We start from the raw sequence: 24,356 nt of genomic DNA, 5'->3' as shown, positions 1-24,356 counted from the left end.
GATCATATCTTGGGTCACAAATCAAGCCTTGGTAAATTTAAGAAAATTGAAATCGTATCAAGTATCTTTTCCGACCACAACGCTATGAGACTAGATATCAATTACAGGAAAAGATCTGTAAAAAATACAAACACATGGAGGCTACACAATACACTACTTAATAACGAAGTGATCACTGAAGAAATCAAAGGGGAAATCAAAAAATACCTAGAAACAAATGACAATGGAGACACAACGACCCAAAACCTATGGGACGCAGCAAAAGCAGTGCTAAGAGGGAAGTTTATAGCAATACAAGCCTACCTCAAGAAACAGGAAACATCTCAAATAAACAACCTAACCTTGCACCTAAAGCAATTAGAGAAAGAAGAACAAAAAAACTCCAAAGCTAGGAGAAGGAAAGAAATCATAAAGATCAGGTCAGAAATAAATGAAAAAGAAATGAAGGAAACAACAGCAAAAATCAATGAAACTAAAAGCTGGTTCTTTGAGAAGAGAAACAAAATTGATAAACCATTAGCCAGACTCATCAAGAGAAAAAGGGAGAAGACTCAAATCAATAGAATTAGAAATGAAAAAGGAGAAGTAACCACTGACACTGCAGAAATACAAAAGATCATGAGAGATTACTACAAGCAACTCTATGCCAATAAAATGGACAACCTGGAAGAAATGGACAGATTCTTAGAAATGCACAACCTACTGAGACTGAACCAGGAAGAAATAGAAAATATGAACAGACCAATCACAAGCACTGAAATTGAAACTGTGATTAAAAATCTTCCAACAAACAAAAGCCCAGGACCAGATGGCTTCACAGGTGAATTCTATCAAACATTTAGAGAAGAGCTAACACCTATCCTTCTCAAACTCTTCCCAAATATTGCAGAGGGAGGAACACTCCCAAACTCATTCTATGAGGCCACCATCACCCTGATACCAAAACCAGACAAAGATGTCACAAAGAAAGAAAACTACAGGCCAATATCACTGATGAACATAGATGCAAAAATCCTCAACAAAATACTCGCAAACAGAATCCAACAGCACATTAAAAGGATCATACACCATGATCAAGTGGGGTTTATCCCAGGAATGCAAGGATTCTTCAATATATGCAAATCAATCAATGTGATACACCATATTAACAAATTGAAGGAGAAAAACCATATGATCATCTCAATAGATGCAGAGAAAGCTTTCGACAAAATTCAACACCCATTTATTATAAAAGCCCTGCAGAAAGTAGGCATAGAAGGAACTTTCCTCAAAATAAAGGCCATATATGACAAACCCACAGCCAACATTGTCCTCAATGGTGAAAAACTGAAACCATTTCCACTAAGATCAGGAACAAGACAAGGTTGCCCACTCTCACCACTATTATTTTTTTTTTTTTTCAACATAGTTTTGGAAGTGTTAGCCACAGCAATCAGAGAAGAAAAAGAAATAAAAGGAATCCAAATCGGAAAAGAAGAAGTAAAACTGTCACTCTTTGCAGATGACATGATACTATACATAGAGAATCCTAAAGATGCTACCAGAAAACTCCTAGAGCTAATCAATGAATTTGGTAAAGTAGCAGGATACAAAATTAATGCACAGAAATCGCTTGCATTTCTATACACTAATGACGAAAAATCTGAAAGTGAAATTAAGAAAACACTCCCATTTACCATTGCAACAAAAAGAATAAAATATCTAGGAATAAACCTACCTAAGGAGACAAAAGACCTGTATGCAGAAAATTATAAGACACTGATGAAAGAAATTAAAGATGATACAAATAGATGGAGAGATATACCATGTTCCTGGATTGGAAGAATCAACATTTTGAAAATGACTCTACTACCCAAAGCAATCTACAGATTCAATGCAATCCCTATCAAACTACCACTGGCATTTTTCACAGAACTAGAACAAAAAATTTCACAATTTGTATGGAAACACAAAAGACCCCGAATAGCCAAAGCAATCTTGAGAACGAAAAATGGAGCTGGGGGAATCAGGCTCCCTGACTTCAGACTATATTACAAAGCTTCAGTAATCAAGACAGTTTGGTACTGGCACAAAAACAGAAATATAGATCAATGGAACAGGATAGAAAGCCCAGAGATAAACCCATGCACATCTGGTCACCTTATCTTTGATAAAGGAGGCAAGCATATACAGTGGAGAAAAGACAGCCTCTTCAATAAGTGGTGCTGGGAAAATTGGACAGATACATGTAAAAGTATGAAATTAGAACACTCCCTGACACCATGCACAAAAATAAACTCAAAATGGATTAAAGACCTAAGTGTAAGGCCAGACACTATCAAACTCTTAGAGGAAAACATAGGCAGAACACTCTATGCCATACATCACAGCAAGATTCTTTTTGACCCAGCTCCTAAAGAAATGGAAATAAGAACACAAATAAACAAATGGGACCTAATGAAACTTAAAAGCTTTTGCACAGCAAAGGAAACCATAAACAAGACCAAAAGACAACCCTCAGAATGGGAGAAAATATTTGCAAATGAAGCAACTGACAAAGGATTAATCTCCAAGATTTACAAGCAGCTCATGCAGCTCAATAACAAAAAAACGAACAACCCAATCCAAAAATGGGCAGAAGACCTAAATAGACATTTCTCCAAAGAAGGTATACAGATTGCCAACAGACACATGAAAGAATGCTCAACATCATTAATCATTAGAGAAACGCAAATCAAAACTATAGTGAGATATCATCTCACAACGGTCAGAATGGCCGTCATCAAAAAATGTAGAAACAATAAATGCTGGAGAGGGTGTGGAGGAAAGGGAACACTCTTGCACTGTTGGTGGGAATGTAAATTGATACAGCCACTATGGAGAACAGTATGGAGGTTCCTTAAAAAACTAAAAATAGAATTACCATACGACCCAGCAATCCCATTACTGGGCATATACCCTGAGAAAACCATAGTTCAAAAAGAGTCATGTACCAAAATGTTCATTGCAGCTCTATTTACAATAGCCAGGATATGGAAGCAACCTAAGTGTCCATCATCGGATGAATGGATAAAGAAGATGTGGCACATATATACAATGGAATATTACTCAGCCATAAAAAGAAATGAAATGGAGGTATTTGTAATGAGGTGGATGGAGTTAGAGTCTGTCATACAGAGTGAAGTAAGTCAGAAAGAGAAAAACAAATACAGTATGCTGACACATATATATGGAATCTAAGGAAAAAAAAAAAGGCCATGAAGAACCTAGTGGCAAGACGGGAATAAAGACACAGACCTACTAGAGAATGGACTTGAGGATATGGGGAGGGGAAGGGGTGAGATGTGACAGGGTGAGAGAGTGTCATGGACATATATACACTACCAAATGTAAAATAGATAGTTAGTGGGAAGCAGCCGCATAGCACAGGGAGATCAGCTCGGTGCTTTGTGACCACCTAGAGGGGTGGGATGGGGAGGGTGGGAGGGAGGGAGATGCAAGAGGGAAGAGATATGGGAACATATGTATATGTATAACTGATTCACTTTGTTATAAAGCAGAAACTAACACACCATTGTAAAGCAATTATACTTCAATAAAGATGTTTAAAAAAAAAGAAAAAGTAATAAAAACAATAAGTAATCTCCTATCTAGATGCTCTAGCCTTTATTTAAAGTGGAATACTGACATCTCCAACTATTACTGTAGAACTATTTCTCTCTTCAATTCTGTCAATATTTGCTTCTTATATATTGCAATGTTTATATATTTTGGGACTGTGTTGCTCAATGTAGATATGTTTATAATTTTTATATTTTTTTATATGTTTCTGATGAATTGACCTTTTACCAATATCTAATGTCATTCTTGGTCTCTTGTAATAGTTTTTTACTTAAAGTTTATTTTGCCTGATTATTAGTATACCAACCCACCCCTCTTTTGGTTTCTATTTGCATGAAATGTATTTTTCATACTTTCACTTTCCATCTGTTTGTGTCTTTGGATCTAAAGTAATTCTCTTATAGAAAATATATTATTTGTTTATAGTTTTTAAAAAATGTTCTGCAATATCTGCCTTTTGATTGGAGAGTTGAATTGATTTACACATAAAATAATATTTATGAGGAAGGCCTTACTTCTGCTATGTTGCTAATTTTGTTTGGTATGTTATAGCTTTGTAATCTCTCACATGCTCCATTAGTGACTTAGTTGAATTTTTGTATTGAGCCATTTTAATTTCTTTCTCATTTCATTTTGTGTATATGTTTAGATATTTTCTTTGTGTTTACAACGTGGATTATATTTAACATCCTAAATTTATAGGAAACTAATTTGAATTGACATGAACTTAACTTCAGTGGCATACAAAAGCTCTAATCTTATACAAATCTGCCCTTCTTTATGTTATTATTTTCACAAATTACATTTTTATGCATGTATGCCAGTAAATCAGGTAATAAAACATGGAGTGACAAACCAAAAATACAATGAAGCAGGCTTTTATATTTGACCATGTAGTTACCTTATACTATATCTTTATTTCTTCATATGACTTTGTTTAGTGTCTTTCTATTTCAACCTGAATAACTCCAGTTTGCATTTCTTTTGAACAAGTCTAGTGATAACAAAGTATCTCAGCTTACGTTTATATATAAACGTCTTTTTCCTTTGTTTTGAAGGACGGTGTTCCAGATACAGAATTCTTGGTAAATTGGTTTTGTTTTTCTTCGAACATTTTATATATGTTATCCCACTTCTTGCCAGCCTCCATAGTTTCATATCAGAAATCTGCTGTTAATCTCATTGTGGATCCGTTATAAGTGATGAATGTCTTCTTGCTTATTACAAAACTCTCTTTATGTTTGACTTTCAATAGTTTGATTATAGTGTGTCTTGATGTGGGTCTCTTTATGTTTGCTCTATACAAACTTTCTTGAGCTTTTTACTTGTAAATTCATGTCATTCATTAAATTTGAAAAAAATGTTTGCCATTATTTATTCAAATTTCCTCTCTATTTCTCTCTCATCTATTTAGGGGACTCTCACAATGCATTCATTGGTCCACTTGATTATGTTTCACAGATAACTTAGTCCTTTATTTCATTTTTCTTCATTCTTTTTTTACTTTCTGCTCTTCAGACATGATAATTTTAATTATCTTGTTTTCAAGACTGCTGATTTTTTCTTTTGCCTGTCCAAATCTGATGTTAAGTACTTCTAGTGAATTCTTCAATTCAGTTATTGTTCTTTTCAGGCCCAGATTTATATTTTTATAAAAATTTATCTTTATTGATATTTTCATTTTGTTCATATATTATTTTACTGATTTCCTTTAGCTCCTTTTCCATTTTTTTTTTTTTTTTTTTAGTTCTTTGAACATATTTAAGACAGTTGTTTCAAAGTTTTTGTCTAGTAAGTGGGATGTCTGGGCTTCCTCAAGGATGGTTTTTATCAATTTATTTTTTTTCCTTTGAATGAGCCAATCTTTCTATTTCTTTTTATACCTGTGATATTTTTTGTTGAAAATGCACATTTTAATATTATAATGTGGTAACTCTGGAAATCATATTCTTAACTTCTCCTAGATTTGCTACTTTTTGAATATTTAAGTTTTAGTAACATTTTCAAACTAGTTTGGTAAAGACTGTATCCTTATCTGTGGTCAGTGGAGTCTTTTTTCCTTTAGCTCATGTTTTGACAGAGATTTCCTTGGCTGCAAGGAACTAAAAAACAAGCAAACGAACAAAAAACCAAAAATGAAAATAACAACAAAAACAAACACCTCTTCCTGTTGTTGCATATTGCCTCAGTGCTGAGGTACTCTTAACACTTATCTATTCTTGCAAAGCACATAGGGATCAAGCCAAGATATTAGCTAAGGGTATGAGGTCATTTCTGAGCATGTGTTTCGCCCAGCACAAACACGTCTTTTAAAATTTCTCTGCATACATAGGTACTTCTGAATGTCCTAATTTTCCAAAGAATTTCCTGCAGCTTTTCTTTCTTGACCCTTGGCTGTTTATGCTTTGACCATTATCTTTTCTCTCAGGTGTATGTGGGTTCTTAGTTCATCTGCAGCATTTCTGAGCAGTGCCTGCTAGTTTTCCAGCATGAATTCTGAGTTAGGCCAAACAGAGATGAAAGCCTTATGTCAGTTCATCAGGAAGCCCCAGACTGGTTAGAACAGACATACATATTAATTTGCAAATATGTGTGTTCTGGACTCTCTATAACAAGGGACCAGGCTCACACACTGGGTATACAGGCTGCTACTTATTCAAGATGCCACTGCAAGAGAGGGGGAGTAAGTCAAGTTCAATTAAAAATGGCAAAAATCACATCTATTTCCAAGTTCCTTTTCCTTGATTTGGCATTTTCTTAGTTACTGTAAATATTTTACTGTTTTCCAGAGTTTTGACAAGGTTACATGTTTCTGGATAGTTCCTGCTTTTTTTTTTTCAGTCTACCTTGAAGAAGAGGCCATACAAATAAATACAAAATATTAGGATTGTTTTAGAAAGCAGATATTTAACTTGAAACGAGTGATTACTAAAGAGGAAGTGGTGGTGGAGCTTCACAAAGTGCAACTACGCAGATTTCATGTAGCAGAGACTGTAGGTCTTCTAAATAATAAAAACAAAAGCCCCAATTTCTCTTTGCAATCCTGTCAGAAGCCATACATTTTTATTTAAGTTGCAAAGTTATTACTTTCAATTTAAATAAAATATTACACTTACTAGACAAATGAGGCATGAGATGGTCCCGTTATGAAAGTTTACCCAAAGGTATGGACATTGCCTAAAGTGCTTACAATGTGAAAGTTTTGAATTTAATAAAGAATCATCATGTACTTTAAATAACTGGGCTATTTAAGTAAAATGTTATATTATTTTAAATGAACATTATTTATTTAAAAATTTAGATAGAAAGATATAGACATGAATGAACTTGAATGAGTATTTAATTATAATCTACATCTTCATTGGTTAGGCAAAAAAGAAAAAATCCTCCTATTAATTAATTTCATCTGCCTGGATTAAAACTAAAAATCAGATATATTTGCATCTTTATATTGTATTTACTCACTATTTATTGTATTTAGAATATTTCAGTTGAAACTTCTCCACTGCCATACTCTATAATGTGTAGGCAAGTAAACATTAATCACTCTTTAAAGAGAACATAAGGAGAAATGGAAAAAATCAAACATATTCATAAAATATATTACAATGCTCCAAATTAAAACTGAAAAGGCAAATGGAACATTAATATGACTGTGTTTTAGTGAAGAAATTATTTCTCAGTAAAGTCATTTAAAAATAGAAACAAAATCTAGTTCAAACTCAGTATCAATATATTCATGATTTATGAATTTATGTCAGAAGAAAATTTCCTATTCAATGTAATAGTTTTCCTTTACTAAGTAAATATGAAGTTTACTTCTACACTTAATCTGTTCTGATTCAGTTTTAATATGTATTTACCAGTATAATTGTTTGTAATGTTTTTCCTCTAAGGGTAAATAAAAAACAGTGTAATTCCAAAGGGAGAAAATTTGTCCTCCAAGCAAATTAATCTACTTATGTAATAAAATTAATAATACATTTTACTTTGAAATACACAAATAGACTTATTTCCCAATATTCCTTTTCTTAAATTATAAATGCTGTCTTCCACAAATACGAATACTGTAGCTAAGTAGAAATGTCATCTCAAGTCTGTAGAGATTTTTATGGTTTGTCACTCTCCATTTATATCTGGATGCATGTTGACAAATGTGCTGTAAGTGCTCCTGTATAACATATAGATCACTGGATTAACATAATTACCATGTACAAATTTTCATCACTTGAATTCTAGGTAAGATGTATTAGGATTAGTAGACAGACTGCAAATTGACATAACTATTTTTACATTATTTAATCTTTTATGATCATTTTATTTGAAGTCATAATTGTCACATATTCAAGCACACACCACTGTTCTTCTTAAGCACAATATTACTGACCAACATTCCGAAATCACTGATAACAGATTAATAAGATAAAACCATTATGCTTTTCCTTTTAGGTAGTTTGCTTTCTGCAGTATGTAGAATTCTAAGGTGGTTTCCATGATCTTTGCCCCCCAGGTTTACTCCCATGATTATGCAACCTTATATGGCAACAGAAATTTTGCAGATGTAATTCAAGATAATATTCAGTTGACTTTAAGATACAGAGATTATCTGGGTGGACCTAACTTTATCGTATATGCTCTTTCAAAGCAGAGTTTTCTTTAGCTGGTGCAGCAGAGAATGTCTGAGATATTGAAATAATGAGAGGGATTTAACATGATGAAGGTTCCATCCTCCTGAGATGGAGAAAGCCACAAAACAAGGACCTAAGAGTGGCCTCTGGATGCTGAGAGCAGTCCTCAGCCAGCAGGCAGGAAGAAAACAGGAATTCAGCCCTGAACTCTAAGGAAATGGATCCTGCCAATGACAGGAGTGTGCTTGGAAGAGAATCCTGAACTGCAGGTGAACATTCAACTAGCTCTCACCTTGATTTAGCCTGAGCAGAGAACCCAAACACACCGTTCCCAACTTCAGACCTACAGACTATGAGCTAATAAATGAATATTGTTTTAAGCCACTAAGATTATTGTAATTTGTTGTGCAGCAATAGAAAATCAATAAACTTTCAGAATGATCCCTTTGTTTTTATCAAACTTATTGACAGAGCATTTGATATTCTGCCATATTACCTTTAAGTATATTTTTATGATTTAATCTTGCAAATGCTTCCAATAACCAGTCACCTGCTATTATCAATGGCAAGTCAAGTATTTCTTCTTGGTATCACCAAATTTCTAAGAAACTCTGAAGTTCCCCTGTGAAGAACCAGTTCCTCTGAAGGAGCCAGTTCCTTTTTCTGTACAATAGACAAAACAATCTAGGAAATCAGATCAATCTGTTAGCACTATTGATAACTTTAGTATCACAATAAGTCACAGCTGAACACTATGTCAGGTTGTGGTCTGGCCAAAGTCGTGACAGTTTCTCACACTGATCCTCAAGATTATGTTTTGTTTTTATTTTTGGTAATTTATATTCATTTGCTTATCCATTATTACACACACACACACACACACACACACACACAGGCACACAATGTGGTACGCCAGCTACCTGAGTCCAGATAGGCATACCAATATCAGCAGCACATTTTGCAGGAATTAAGTATTTCCCACAAACACGATGGATATTTTATTAAGCACACATTAAAAGGTCAGATATCCCTGATCGTGAGACCTTTCTTTGGAGTGTTGGCATCTTTCCTTGCCTTTAGGCTAAGATCAGAGCTTCCTGGACCAGATTTCCTTAATTTCAAATAATATCATGAAAAATGGGTGAAAAATCATAAAAAGAATTTTAGTCCATCCCCTACCAGAAGACCCAGGGTATACTTGGGCATATTACTTCACCAGCCATACCTTACATTTGCATAGGCAGATTTTTCTAACACACATGCGTGCACACACACACACACACAATTTCTCTTTCTTTCTGTGACTGTCTGTCTGTCTGTCACTCTCACAAACACCCTTCCACAACCACAGGTATATCACATCGTCTTAACCCTGGGGCAGAGGAACACTTGCAGAGTTCACAGGTGTTGTTCACACCCTTTCCCTTAGGCAAGTATGAACATATGCCTTCTATTTAAAAACTAAGTGAACTACTGAAAGTTACTTCAGAAAAAACTGACAACCCCTGCCAAAAGTAATTTACGTCAATAACTATAAACATAAGTATCTTAAACCTTGTCAAAAGGAAAACAGAGGTACTCTTGTTTTCTGTCTAGATTTACTTAATATTTTTGTCCATGCACCAATTCAAAAAAATAGAAAGCATCTACATTATGCAATGGATTTTAAATACAATCTTGAATAAAGCAGATAAAATGTCTACCTTTAAGGCAGGCATTATAGTACCCTGAGCTGGGGGAAGAAAGTGAGTCAGTACATTAGAGGGCTGGGGCAAATGAGAAGTACATTGAAGAAATGACATTACACCAAGTTCTAGAAGATGAAAGAATTACTCCGATAAATCTGAGCATAAAGGGAAAAAGCAGCATATGTAAGGTCACAGGCAACAAGAACAACTGCAAACTCAACAGAAGGCCATGATTCCTAAAGAAAACAGCCTGAATGGCGTTGACATGAGATAAGATACATGAACTAGTATGCAAGATCCAAAATGTTTTGCAGTTTGATCTTTACTTGAAGGTTAAACTGGTTATGATGGCCAAGGTTGTGATGATATTCATGATTCTGAGGTCTCAATCTGGCTGTTGTAAGTGAAATGTACTTGAGTGAATAAAGACGAAAGGCTGAATGTGTGGAAATCCGCTAAAAAAATGTTGCCCAAACCTAGACAAATCATGATGATTAGGTCAAAGAGAAATATATGCATATGAAAGATAAACAGGAAGTAGTAGCCTTAAAACCTGTGATTAATTTTGTGTGGATGTTATCAAGTTAGTTAGAGATAGTGTTCAGGAACAAACCCTAACCACTGGCTTAGCTGACTGACCTGCTCCTACATGATAACTACATCCAGCCACCTGGCTGCATAGTATTAGGGGCACATGATGTCTATTTGTTGCATTGCTGGTGACTCTATAGACTTTAGAATTTTTGCTTTATTTTATTTATATATATATATATATATATATATATATATATATATATATTCCAGTATTATCATAATTTATTGACATGCTTACATTTTCTCCAGTTAGGCAAGTGATATGCTCCTCAAAATGGTTCTTAATATGTTCCTATTATTCTTTTAGCATGATTTTGTTTTCTGTTTTAATATTAAGTTGCATGTTCATTTTGTCTTTTCCTTATCTTTTTAGGTTGATTAGTTCTTCCAATGACTCTGTTTCCTTTTAATGGAGATTAGCACAAAAAATCAATATGTAGGGATAAGATATTTTCATTAGTACTAGTATTTTGATTCTAAGGTCACTCAGCGAAAAGAGTACAGAAATATTGATATATAATGTTTTTATATATACACACACACACACAACTGTGTAAAACACATGTTTCCACACTGATACTTCCAATTGACAAACAAGCCCTCCAGGATGTATTATAGTCTTTCTCTTTTTAATATTTGTAGCTACACTGTCTATATTTATAACTCTGTTCTCCCAAAGTAGGAAACTGATTCTATTAATTCTCATTTTCTCAAGACAAGGTATACAGAAAAATAATAAAATTTTGGAGAGCCCTAAGAATGGATAACACATACAACTAACCTGGATTGGATGATTTTTCGTGTGTGTGTGTGTGTGTGTGTGTGTGTGTGTGTAGTAAATTTACTTATTTAGTTTTCATCTCAAATGGAAATTTGTTCAATATAATTTTTTCTTTCAGGTATTTAAGTAGCCTCACTTCCTTCCTAATTTTAATCAACTGATTTTCAGTTGACTTCTATTTTTACTTTTTTGGGAGAAGGTTATTTTTGGTTATTACTAGATTTTTAAATATTTAAATTACCTATTTTGTTTACTCATTTGGTTTTTGTAAGAATCATTTTGTGGTGGTTAGAATTCATATTCTGGCTACTGTTCAAAGGATAACAAATAAACTATCATTTCATGGCATTTAAATATGTTTTTCAATGCTAGATACAATGAGGCTTGCAATCTTGTTGAAAACTATTACTTCTTTTTCCCCCAATTTTCCCATCTTTTTTCCTGCATAAAAGGTGACTTTCTACTTCCTTCTTTTGCTTTATGTTATGCATTAATAAATATATTATCTGTCGGACTTCAATCATTGTAACTGGCAAATTTTCATTGTTTTTCTCTTCCTGGTTTCACTTACTGTATTGTGGTATTATAAGTGATAAATGTATTCGTACCAACAGAAGAAAATTCTGAGCATACCACTATTGCATATGCAAATTTATCAAATTTGGGGGATAGCTAAGTTTGGCAGTCTTTAATGGCACATATCAATGTGTACTTTACCATATCCTGTTACCTAGATAATACATTATCTACCATATCTAATAGCTAAGGAGGGTGCATATTAAATATGTAACATACAGTGTTTCATATAAAAATGGAATATTTATGATCTATAACCAAAAGATAATATATTTAGTAAATATTTTTTTAATTAGTAAAATATACTTTTTAATAGTTAATAATAAGATAATGAGCAAGATTTCTCTTTTATAGTAATTAGAAAGCATTTTATAAATTTTGCCCTAAAAATGCCTACAAGGGAAATGAATTCAGGAAAAATATTTTTTACATAAACTTAGTTGTCTTTACGGCACATCTCTCAAATTAACTTTGTACCAAACTATGCCAAAGGAGTGGAGACTTCTGTTTGTTTGTTTTGTATTGTTTTTTAGGGCAGAATATTTAGCTAGTTATTGAGGTATAAATGCCAAATTAGATATTTTGATTTAAACACACATATCCATGATTATATCAGTTTTCAATTTCTGCATAATAAATCACTACACATTTAGCAGCTTAAAATAACATATATTTATGATCTTACCATCTGTGGGTCAGGCCTCCGGCATGGCTAAACTGAGTCCTTTGTTCAGGGTTTCTCAAAGCTGTAATCACTGTGTTGCCAGGGCTGTGACTTCATCTGAGACTCAAGAATCCTCTTGAAAGTTCATGTCTTTGTTGGTAGAATTCATTTTCTTGTAACCATAGAACTCATGGTGATGTGATTTCTCAGCACCGGCAGGTGAGACAGTTGTACAATCTCTAAGTCCTCTTTCAAAGGCATCATCTAATTATGTCAGGCCCATCCAGAATAATCTCCCTATTGATTAAGTTAAAGTCAACAGATTAGAGATATTAATTTTGTCTGCATAATCTTGCCTCCAGAGCCCATTCCCTTTGTCATATTCTACTGCCATATTCTGCTTGAAGGTATTTATAAGTCTCACTCACAATCCAGGGGAGGGTTTCACACAATGGCATGGCCATGGAGGATCATCACTGCCTACCACAACGATGAAAATGGCAATAAACTGGGCTTGTGGTGCTTTTATTGTCAGTAATTTTTAATTATTTTATAAAGCAATTGCTCGGCATGCTTCTAATTGTAGAAGATACTGCAGTGAACAAAATGGATCTACTTTCTGCACTCACAGAGTCTACATCCTATTTGATAAGGTATAAGATAAATGCATGGATGCTTGACATGAAATCAGATAATAAAGAGAGCTGTGAATAAAACTAAAACAGTGTGATTAGAGAGTTACAGGGGTGATGTTATTCTAGACAAGAAAGACTGGAAATACCACTCTGGAGAGTAGTATTTCAGCACTGACTTGAAAGAAATAAGGGTGCATGGTCATATAGCCAAGCACATTCCTGGTAGAGGAGAGAGTAAGAAAGGCTGCAGGGTGAAGTGTTGTTGGGAATGGTAGGGAGGCCAGGGAAGCTGGGCCAAAATGAGGAAAAAAATTTAGGAGATGATGCCAAAAATTTCTTCAGGGATATGATAATGAAAAACCATAGAGGGGGAGGCTCTTATTTTACCTGTGATATAAATGTGTGTGTGTGTGTGTGTGTGTGTGTGTGTGTGTGTATTGAACAGGCAAGTAAAAGGGAGAGATATTTTGTTTCTCGTCTTTTAATTGGATTCTGGCTGTTGTGTGAAAATAAAATTTAAGGAGCAAGAAAGCAACTATAAAAACATTTTGGTATCAACTGCAATTGTTCAAGCAAGAGATTATAGTATTGGTTGTCACAAAGACAGTGAATAAAGACAAATATAATTTCTTGAAAGTCATTCGCAAATGAATGGTCTTAATACTCTGGAGTTTCTAAAACACTCAAACATTTCCTCAGGACTGCCTATGTTCCTCTGCCTTTCTACATCTTTGTTTACATTCTAGAATGTCACCAGTTTTGTACTATGGTTGAACTTCATAAAGACACAATTCGTTTTGCTTTATGTGCCATGGATCAATCTATAATTCTTTCCTGGATGACTGGTAACACAATTATTAGTAGCATAAATTTAGATAAGAAAGAATATATTAATCAGGATTCAGGATGATAAGTTTTCAACATCATATCCTTTATGAAGGAAGATAAGAATGGAAAATTTTTTTTGAAATTTATAAAACGATACTGTATAATATTTACTAATAGAAATGTCCTATGTGTGTGTACTTTGCTACAATTATTTTTATTTTGGATAAGGTTTTAAGCTCTTTTCTTCTTTAGAAAGTTTATAAATATTTGATGAGTTTTCAGCAGACAACTATTTTTAGTTTTACTATTGTTTTTACTTGCTAGCCTAGCTAGTAAATCCAACTTTTCTCCTATAGTGAAACAATATAAATGACATGAACCAACCAGTGGGATTTTGGCATAAGGACAGTTTATCTAGTCTTCAGTAGACTTTTCAACAAATATTGTTAAAATACTAACTTTAGAACATAATAAGCATTTGGTGTGAAAATAGTTCATATATAATTTTAGGATTCAATGGAATAGAAAACAATATGGGTTGGTTCTAAGGAAGCTCCCAGACAATGCTCTGTCAATGAACCTGTAAACCCCAAAACGTAAGAGAATATTCCTGTACAGGATGTTTCTGAAGGAAATGCCTATAATGCAATTTAGAGAGTATCATCTCATAATTTGAACTCACAGTGAATAAAACACTCAAATGTGATCATCTCTGTGTACACATATGCCAACTGCTCCTACTAAGCTTTGGGCATTTTGAGGAGATGCTACAGAGGCTTTTATTTGGGAATCTAAAAACAGAAACCCATAGGTGCTCCAGGCCCTGCGTTAGAACAATTCCCCTACTTTTTGCATTTTTTTACTTCCATGGAATTAAGCACTTTTTCCCTAATATGTTTAAGTTTGGGTCCATATATACAACAGTTGTTGTTTTAGTTTGGTGGAGGAATATCTGAATGTTATCAAAGTTGTATGAAAATGTATGAAATACATTTAAGCCACAAATTGTTTTATTGAATTCATCTGACTTTTCCCAAATAGCACATTTGAACATCTTCTCATTTTTCCAGATATTCTGAATACCTTGATGCTTCCTGTATGCATACATATACATACTAATACATATATACACACATGTAAAATATATATATTTATTTGAAGTTTATAATTTAAAAACATAGATAAGGTTAAGTGCCCCACTAAATCATATTATATATTATTTTATATGTTAATTTTTCACAACCCAGGAAAAGTAATGAGTGAAAACATATGTTAATACCAGAAAATTTCAATTTTCTACAATTTAAATTGAAACTTGCAAAAAATATTGGTATTACTTAGTTTTATTTAAATAATCATATACATTGAAACTGCAAGAATTTTTATATTATAATTCAGAAGTTAACTTCTTACTTAGCCTATAATTGTCTTGTTTTATCAAATATGACAACATCTGTCTTATAACCAGTACCCTTAGACCACATTCAGTGTGAGTATTGGCCTGTTAATTAAAATCTACCATCTTTGCAACGCTTCTACTTGTCTCAGTTTCTCTTTATTTCTTCTTTTCTGCCTTCCCTTGTGTTAACTGACCATTTTTTTAGGATTCCACCTTATTTCCTCTATTAACTTATAAGCATACATCTTGCTGTTGTTAGTTATTTTAATGGTGCCCTATGATTTATAATATACATTTTTAATTATTCAGAGTTCACCTTCAAATAATATACCACTTCACATGTAGTGTAAGGATATTACAACTATATATTTCCAATTCCTTCCTTCTATTCTTTGTGCTATTCTTGTAATATTCTTTTAAATATTGCATAAACACACAATATAGTACTGCCATCTTTTTAAACTGTTTTTTTCTATAAATGAGAAAAAATAATGAATTTCCTTGTACCATCATCTTTTCACTTCCAGTGCTATTCATTTCATTTTATGTGCCCAAATTCTGATATGGTATTTCTGCCTGAAGAAAATTCCTTTAATATTTTTTACAGAGTAGGTGGTGTTGGCAATTAATTCTCACAGTTTTGGTTTTGTCTGAGAAAGTCATTATTTTTCAGTCATTCACACAAGAGTAGTTACTATTACAAATGATGCTACAGTGAACATTCTTGAACATGCCTCTACAGCATATATGGAATAACTTTCTCTAGCTTATGTCCCAAGTGGAATTTTCTGGGTCCCAAGTGGAATTTCTGGGTGACAAGATATTTACAACTTCAATTTTACTGATTATTTCTGAATTACTATCCAAAAAGCCTTATACTTATTCACAAATGTACTAATTCTATTTCACAGCCCCTGGCTTCCCTATTCTTCAATACTTGGAAATGTCAGAATTTAATTTGTATATGATGTTTCTATGAAGCATATATATATACATATATATATATGTATATATATATATATGGATTTTGCTTATTACATCTATCTTTAATAATATTTAAAACTTTATGTAAAATAATTGAATTATTATTTAACCTTTTTAGAATCCTCTTAATATACGTCTTAGAAAGAAAAAAATGCCTAGATTTTATGGACTGTGAAAGGGTGAGATGTTGAAGTATGAGTTCCATTATCGTGCATGATATCCTACTATCCATTGCTTCTAAATTTCTGAAGCATAAGTCAAAGTAACTTAACAGAAGCTATAGAGTTTTCAAGGAAGCAATTTAAATTTTGTACTTTATTAGCATTCCTATTTTGGGGCAATTTATAATTTTCAGTTTCAAAGTGAAGTTTCTAGTGGTAAAAGATATTGGGCTGACAATGCATATATAATGAATTATAGCTGAAATTATGCTTCTATTAAGTGTAATACAAGTATATGGTAGAAGATAAATGATTTTCCTAATCATTGATAAAAGACTTACTTCTGATGAATATGTTATTAGAGGGTAGAAAGGGTAAAAAAACATAGAATTTGCCTTTCTGGTTTTTAGTTCTTTTCAAAATATAGAATTTAATGTAACAATTTATCACTTATCAGGAGGTTATAACCCTTTATAATTTCAACTTTTGAACTGACGTAAAAGCCAAAACAGAAAAATACTCTCTATGTTATCAGAACAAATGTTGGCTAGTTTTTATCAACATTACTTTTGATGATGTAAATAAATTAGATATTATTAAAGCATGAATAAAATGTACATTTTATGCCCGTTTTCATCCCTTTGAACACTGTCTAGAATGATCACATTTGCCATAAGTACAAAAAGAATTGGAAGCAGTTATATAAAATACTCAGATGAGGTATAATATTATAGAATATTATAGCATTAAGAAAACAAAAGGTATTTGAACTTTTAACTACTGATTAGCTAATTTAGATGTACTCAAATTGTAGAGACTTAAAGAAAAACACACAACAAGAAAGTTGTGAGTTTAAGTTTTATTTAGGGTCTTACTGAGGACTATAGCCCAGGAGACACTCACACAGTAAACTGCTCCACAGAGGTAGGGAAGAAGCCAGTATCTACATTCACACACACACACACACACACACACACACACACACACACATCTTGGTAAAAAATTACTGCTAATCACAAAGAACAGATATCTTGAGTTAATGATTTTAGTATTCTATGTATGTGATGATGTAGGAATCTGGGGTCATTGAAATTCTTCCTGAGATGCTTATCTAACTATCTGGGGGCCCATTTATCCAAGACACAGAGTGCCTCATCCTGTTTTTCACCCTGAATTCCTCTCAGGGTGCACTGTCAGTGGGCGACTGCAGTGTTTTGTTACTTAACCTCTGTATAACTGGCTGATGAGCAATGCTCTTTGTTCTTTTTTGTTCACAGTTGCCCCTGACATTCTGACATACTTGATATACAATCTTGTTAACGTTAAACATTTAATAATTTTAAAATAAATTGTAATAAAGTAGTTATTCCTAGTCTCATTCATTTTTCTTTTATTCTGACCTTCACTGTCTGCATATGGAAATTCATACGTCCATAGACCAAGATTCATAAACTAGAAAATACACAAAAACAAATATAGAGCCAGTTCTCTTCTTTTTAAATTCTCGCAGATCTTAATTCCTTTCTAATAATGGAGTAAAAATGTTTCTTTAAAACTTCACAGAGCAACTTTCCTCTGTCACTCATCCTTTACCTCTATGTCCTTCTTAGCAAGGAAAGCAAAAATTTTAATGTAGACAAAAACATGAGTAGCTAACAATGAAGACAAAGTATCTGGGAATATTTTAAACAAATATTAAGAGTAAAGAAAATCAAACTATGAACAATCAGCAAATCACATTTTAATTAAAATTTAAAAATAGAATGTTTTTCCATAACATTGACTTAGTTTTGAACAAGGAAATGGGTCCCCTAAAAATTGCTAGTGATGAGTTTATATTTACTCCAATGAGTTTCTCTAGAAGATATAGGAAGTCTGGGAAGGGAGATACTTAAAGTTCTACTTTAATTATCCAGTCCAGACCTACTTTTTCAGATTCCAAACATGAAATAAAAGTCTACCTCGCTGTTTTTTAAACAACTGTCTGGTGTAATATCTCTGTGACAAAAAAGATGTCCTAAATACTGTAGACGTACAAATTATAAGTGTAAACAAAAACTGGATTCCGTATTCCCAGAAGCAAAGAGCAGCAACAGAAACAGATAAAATAATTAACATTCCATGTCTCAGGTGAGTGAGAATCTGAGTCAGAAGGGCTACAAGGCTTACATTTCAGGTCTTAGGTACTCAGTGTTTGAATATTGTATGTATGTGTGTGTGTGCACATGTGTGTACGTTATCACATCTTTATAACCTAAAGTTTGAAAAAGTGTATACCAGAGAACATAGAAAGAGAGGAAAGAAGGAAGGAAGGAAGGGAGGGAGGGAGGAAGAAAACAGGGAACAAAAAAATCCTAAAGGGAGTTATAAGTATTCCATAAAGCAACACATCTCTTCTCACCTTCAGTCCAAAGGGTTCCTCCCCAAGGAAAATAAAGTAAACCTTAACATTATTAGGAAAATGAATCTTCTTTTGTTATTCCTTCTTTTCCTAGAAGACTGGCTCATATGTCAAGGAAAACCTGCAGGTATTTAGGCTTTCACTTGTGGAAGTGAATGTAAAATTATTAATATTTGATAAAGACTGAGAAGAGAATTTTTTTTAAAAAGGCTGACCTCTCTCTAGTCATTAAAACACTGAGGGAGTTCTGTAAACGAAACATGGGTTTGGAAATGTTTGTGTACTATATCAAATTTGCAAATTGGAATAGGTCAAGGGCTCACCATAAATTAGCTAAGACCTTAAGAGGAATACAGCATTTAAACTCATTTAAGCTTTCTAAGGAAAGATACATCCTTTTATTACCACACATTATAAGTGGCAAGGAAGATTTATAGCTAGTTCTTATTTAGGTAATTTAACCTAAAGCTTGATTTTTTAAAATTCATTTTATTGTGGTAAGAACACTTAACATGAGATCTACCTTCTTAACAAATTTTTAAGTAAACAATACATTATTGCTGACTATAGGTACTGTGTTGTATAGCAGATCTCTAGAGTTTACTCATCTTGCTTTAGTGAAACGCTGTATCTGTTGATTAGTAACTCACCATTTCCCCCTCTCTCCAGCCAGTGGCAACTCTCATTTTACTCTTTGGTTCAATTAATTTGACTACTTATATTCCTCATACAAGTAGAATCATGCAGTATTCATCTTTCTGTGACTGGCTTATTTCACTTAGCATAAGGTACACAAGGTTTATCCATATTGTTGCATATATTAGAATTTCCTCTTTTTTGAGTCTGGATTGTATTCCATTATTTGTATACATCATATTTTCTTTATCCACTCATCTGTCAATGGCCATTTAAATAGTTTCTATAACTTGGCTACTGTGAATAGTGTTGCAATAGACATGGGAGTACTATTGTCTCCTCAAGATCCTGATTTTAATTTTTTTGGATAAATACCCATGAGTGGGGTTTCTAGATCATCTGATAGTTATACTTTTAATTTTTTGAGAGACCTCCATACTGTTTCCTATAGCAGCTGCACCATTTTACATTCCCATTAACTGTATACAAGTGTTTTGATTTCTCCACATCCTGACCAACACTTGTGTTTTTTTTTTGATAACAGCCATCCTGACAGGTATGAGGTGATATCTCATTGTGGTTTTAATTTACATTTCCCTTATGATTAGTGACACTGCGCGTTTGTTCATATACATGTTGGCCATTTGTATGTCTTCTTTGGAGAAATGTCTATCCAAGTCTTTAGCCCATTTTTTAATTGGAATATTTAGTTTTTCTGCTATTGAATTACAAGAATTTGATATTTATTTCAGCATGGTCTTTTCCCCCAAAATATTACAAGTGATAGGTTGCCAAACTTAAATAAATCTTGCATTAATCTGTTTTTAAAAAATGGAAAAATAAAAAACCCTTCTCCTAAAAAATCAGCATTTTACACTGTGATAATACACGTGAAATTGAAAATAAACTGCCACTGAAGTGAATTTTAACTATTATTAATATATTCACTTTGCAGCAAATAACTACATATTTAGTATGTCTGAATAGTTTACATAGTTGGGTGGTATGAATGTCTACATAGTTTATGATCAACATGAAACAAAATGACTGAAACAGAGAAATGTTTTCATCTCAATTTCCTCTCTTCAGTGACCTGTGTCAAATTCTTAAAATTTCCACTTACTGCAACTAGTATATTATACTCCCAATTATACTATAACACGTTAGAGCAATAAGATGATTATACTTTTCTCTGTTACAAGCAATATTGCAACATCTTTAAAGTACTAGTACCTCAATTATTTTGACATAGTTCCCTATAATGGCAAAAATTAATTTCTGGATTAAAAATTATTAGTATTTATAAAGCTCTTGATATGCATTTCCATATTCTCTTTGAAATGATTCCACTATGTTTAATATTCAGCATAAGATGTGTACACCACCAACTAGTTTCGATGGATAAAAAATATTTTAAATTAATGAATATTTTTAATTAAAATTCTACACGTGATTGGTGGTAAGAATATGTCTCTACTATCATCTATGGTTAAAAATTCAATACTTATATGTTTCTATGTGTGTCTAACAGTGTTTAATTACGTAGGAACAACTTCTTTAAATATATTGATCAGTGGTAGATAAATGAATTGTAGTATACACTTACAGTTTCTAAGGAGGCAAATTAAATTGAAGAGTTGAAGCAATTATTTACAGAAATCAACAAAAAAGGGAATACACCCATTATTTGGTAAATGTACATGCTGTGATGTAATTACATAGATTTATTATCTATACTGATCACATTTGGCATAAGATTCTTCTGCTTTCTACTCCAATTTGCCTGCGTAAAATATCTTTACTTAAGAGAGAGTAATCATATCATTTTCCTTCATTTATCAAAATCTATGACCTGTTATTTGTTGTTCAATATCCAGAAAATTGGCTCAAACATAATTTCTAATGTTTTAACTCCACAGGACTCCATAAAAAAGAAATAGTAAACCTTACAATGTACTTATGTCTGTTATTATCTTTTATTAGATTATTTAGCTAATATTCCTTATATAGATTAGCATTTTAAAACATACATTTACTTATTAATTGCAAATTACTACTTCTGAGGTGAGACACAGGGGTTTTGCAGAACAGATTTGTGTGTAATAAGCAAGATAAGCAAAAATGATGTCTTTACTTTCTTTTTCATAGAAAAGACTCAGTAATCATCAGGTGATTTTAGAAATAAATCCATATATATTCATTAGCTTATACTTTCAACCAATACCTTAAATTAATTTTAAAATAAAAATATGAATCCAGACAAAATTTGTGCTTGTTTATTTAAACTCATTAGAAATATGTATAGAAACTTTATTTTCAAAACAACTATTTAAAAAAATGCTTGTGAAAAAAAAGTTGGTTCTAATGCTACAGGGCAACAATAAAAGGATAGTTCCTCCAAATGTCAGAAAAATATAAAGATCTTCATTCTCATAAAACTGTTATTTCTAAACTACAAGAAGTACAGAAACAAAAGGTGAATAAACAAGTCACAGAAATAAATACCTCACAGTTAGTAATTGTATAAATAGTCTGAGAAATAACTACATCCTGTAAACAGAGAGAGAATATTTATCATAAGTGAATTTTAGTTACAACTGGAGACATTTCCCAAAATTTAAAATATAACAAATAGCAATTAATTCATTACATTTATTTGATAATGTAATATTCACTACATTTAAATAAATGACTGTGCAATTCTATGATTTAATGTGTTATTTTTTATTTTCTTTGAATGATATATTTATGTTTTATTATTAGAAACTATCAAAATACTAATATAAAATACCTGACACTGAAATAAATACCTGAATTTTGACTGCAATAAAATAGGTTTTTTTTTTTTTTGAATACAATTAGAAGTGTTATTAATAGTTATAATCCCTATATAAAAATCAACCACCGTGCTCTCTTTGTTAGATTATAGTAATTGAAATATAGTGCAGTATAGGAAGGAACACAGTGTTACTAATAACGTAGCAGGGAAAAACAAGGGCATGTCCAAGAGGCCATTCTTTTCTATTATTAGATAGAAAGCACTGGAAAAAACGTTAGAACATTGTTTTCTATAATTTTGCCTGGATTCACTTCCTTGAGGAGCACTGGGGGCATGAGAGAATAGTGTAGTGATGTGTTTAGCGTTAACTATTACAGTATTTAACAAAAGTCATATGATTTCATTGTATGTGTGCATCTTGAAACTCAGGTATATTCAGTTTTTTTATTTGCATGACTATTAGTAAGACATTTTTTAAAAATTACATTTTGTGTGTTTTGAATTTGTAAAACATTTCAAAGCTTATTTAACTTTTTAAATAAAAGTCATGTGGTATCTGAGTGGACGTTAGTTCAGAGCAAATGGAAGGGCAAAGACTTGGAGTCCAGAGACTTGGGTTCCATGCTGCTATATGTAGCTCTGTGATATGGAGCAAATCACTTAACTATGATTAATCAATTTCCTCATTTATACAGTGGAAATAAGAATATTGTATAGAGTTACTGTAAAAAGCAGGTAATATAATTAAGTATGAATTATGTACTTTAGAGTACAGTGCCTTAAAGTTTACAAAGAATAAGTACTAAAATACTCTGTGTGCTGTAAAATATAATTTTAAAAAGTATTTTAATGTGGATCATCTTATTTTGCCAGGGCATGCATTATCTCTCATTTTAATGAGGACTCAAGAGTTGGAGTGAGTCCTGCAAGGTCATACCACTAGCCATACATAAGGCTAAGATCTGAACTTGATTTCATTCCAAATCTTGTATTTGAGTACCTACACATACTGTGTACAGTTTTACCAGAGGTAGCGAAGAATTAGCTATTCTTTCTTACCGGTACTAATGTATCTTAGATAACTTAGAGAATCAACTTCTCAATATTAGAAAATACGTTGAACTTCATTGATAGTCTCAAATAACATTTCTAATAAAAAACGCTTTGCTTTATAGCTTAAAATAAGCATCATGTGTTGATGCTTATAACCAATTCAGTGCTCTGAATTTGAGCATTCTTTTCTCATGAATTACTGCAGAATCAATTATATACCTCAACTAATAATGAACTGAGCTGGTTATGTATTTCTCTTGAAATAAGACAGTAGTAGTACACCCCTGGCATGATTTTTCTTTTCTATTATAGAATGTTACAACGAAAATAATAGCAGGGATGATACCTTAGTCAGCATAAGGAAACATAGTTACTGCAAGTGGCAAAGGGTGAGAGTGGCTTGAATATATACCCATTTGTAAGGTATTTGGGATTTGGGCTTTAAATTATTAAGAGGATGGCTTCAGAGTCGTCTCCAGTCCTACTATTTATGAACCGAATGAGGTTGGGCAATTTGTTGTCTCCATTTCCTCATCTTTAAAGTCTCCTTACCTCAAAGGGTTATGAAGATCGTGTTAATTTTTAAAAATCACTTGGTGCCTAGCACACATAAGTACTATCCGTTAGCTATTAGTAATCTCATAATCTCAACTTCAAAATAACTTTATCCCTTTGTTGATAATTTGTATAACCGTTTTTCTAATCCAGTCTAGCCATTTCTTACCTTTGTCCTTAAGTTTAAAGCATGTTTTCTGTGTTTATGTCTGTAATAAATGTTTCAAATGATGGTGCCAAAGAAGAGTTGTTAAATCCTAATTGAAAGAGGATTGGAAGTTCTGACTCATGCAATCTGACAATAGAGGTTAAGTTAACTGGACAGTCTTACAGAAGCTTGATGGTGGCTAGTCAGCAAATGGATTAGCTTGACCAGCTGCTTTTTTGTCTGTGA

Source organism: Balaenoptera ricei, chromosome 18 (assembly GCF_028023285.1).
Source record: "Balaenoptera ricei isolate mBalRic1 chromosome 18, mBalRic1.hap2, whole genome shotgun sequence".
NCBI lineage: Eukaryota > Metazoa > Chordata > Mammalia > Artiodactyla > Balaenopteridae > Balaenoptera > Balaenoptera ricei.
The sequence above is the reverse complement of the archived record's forward strand: the minus strand, read 5'-3'. Positions refer to the sequence as shown.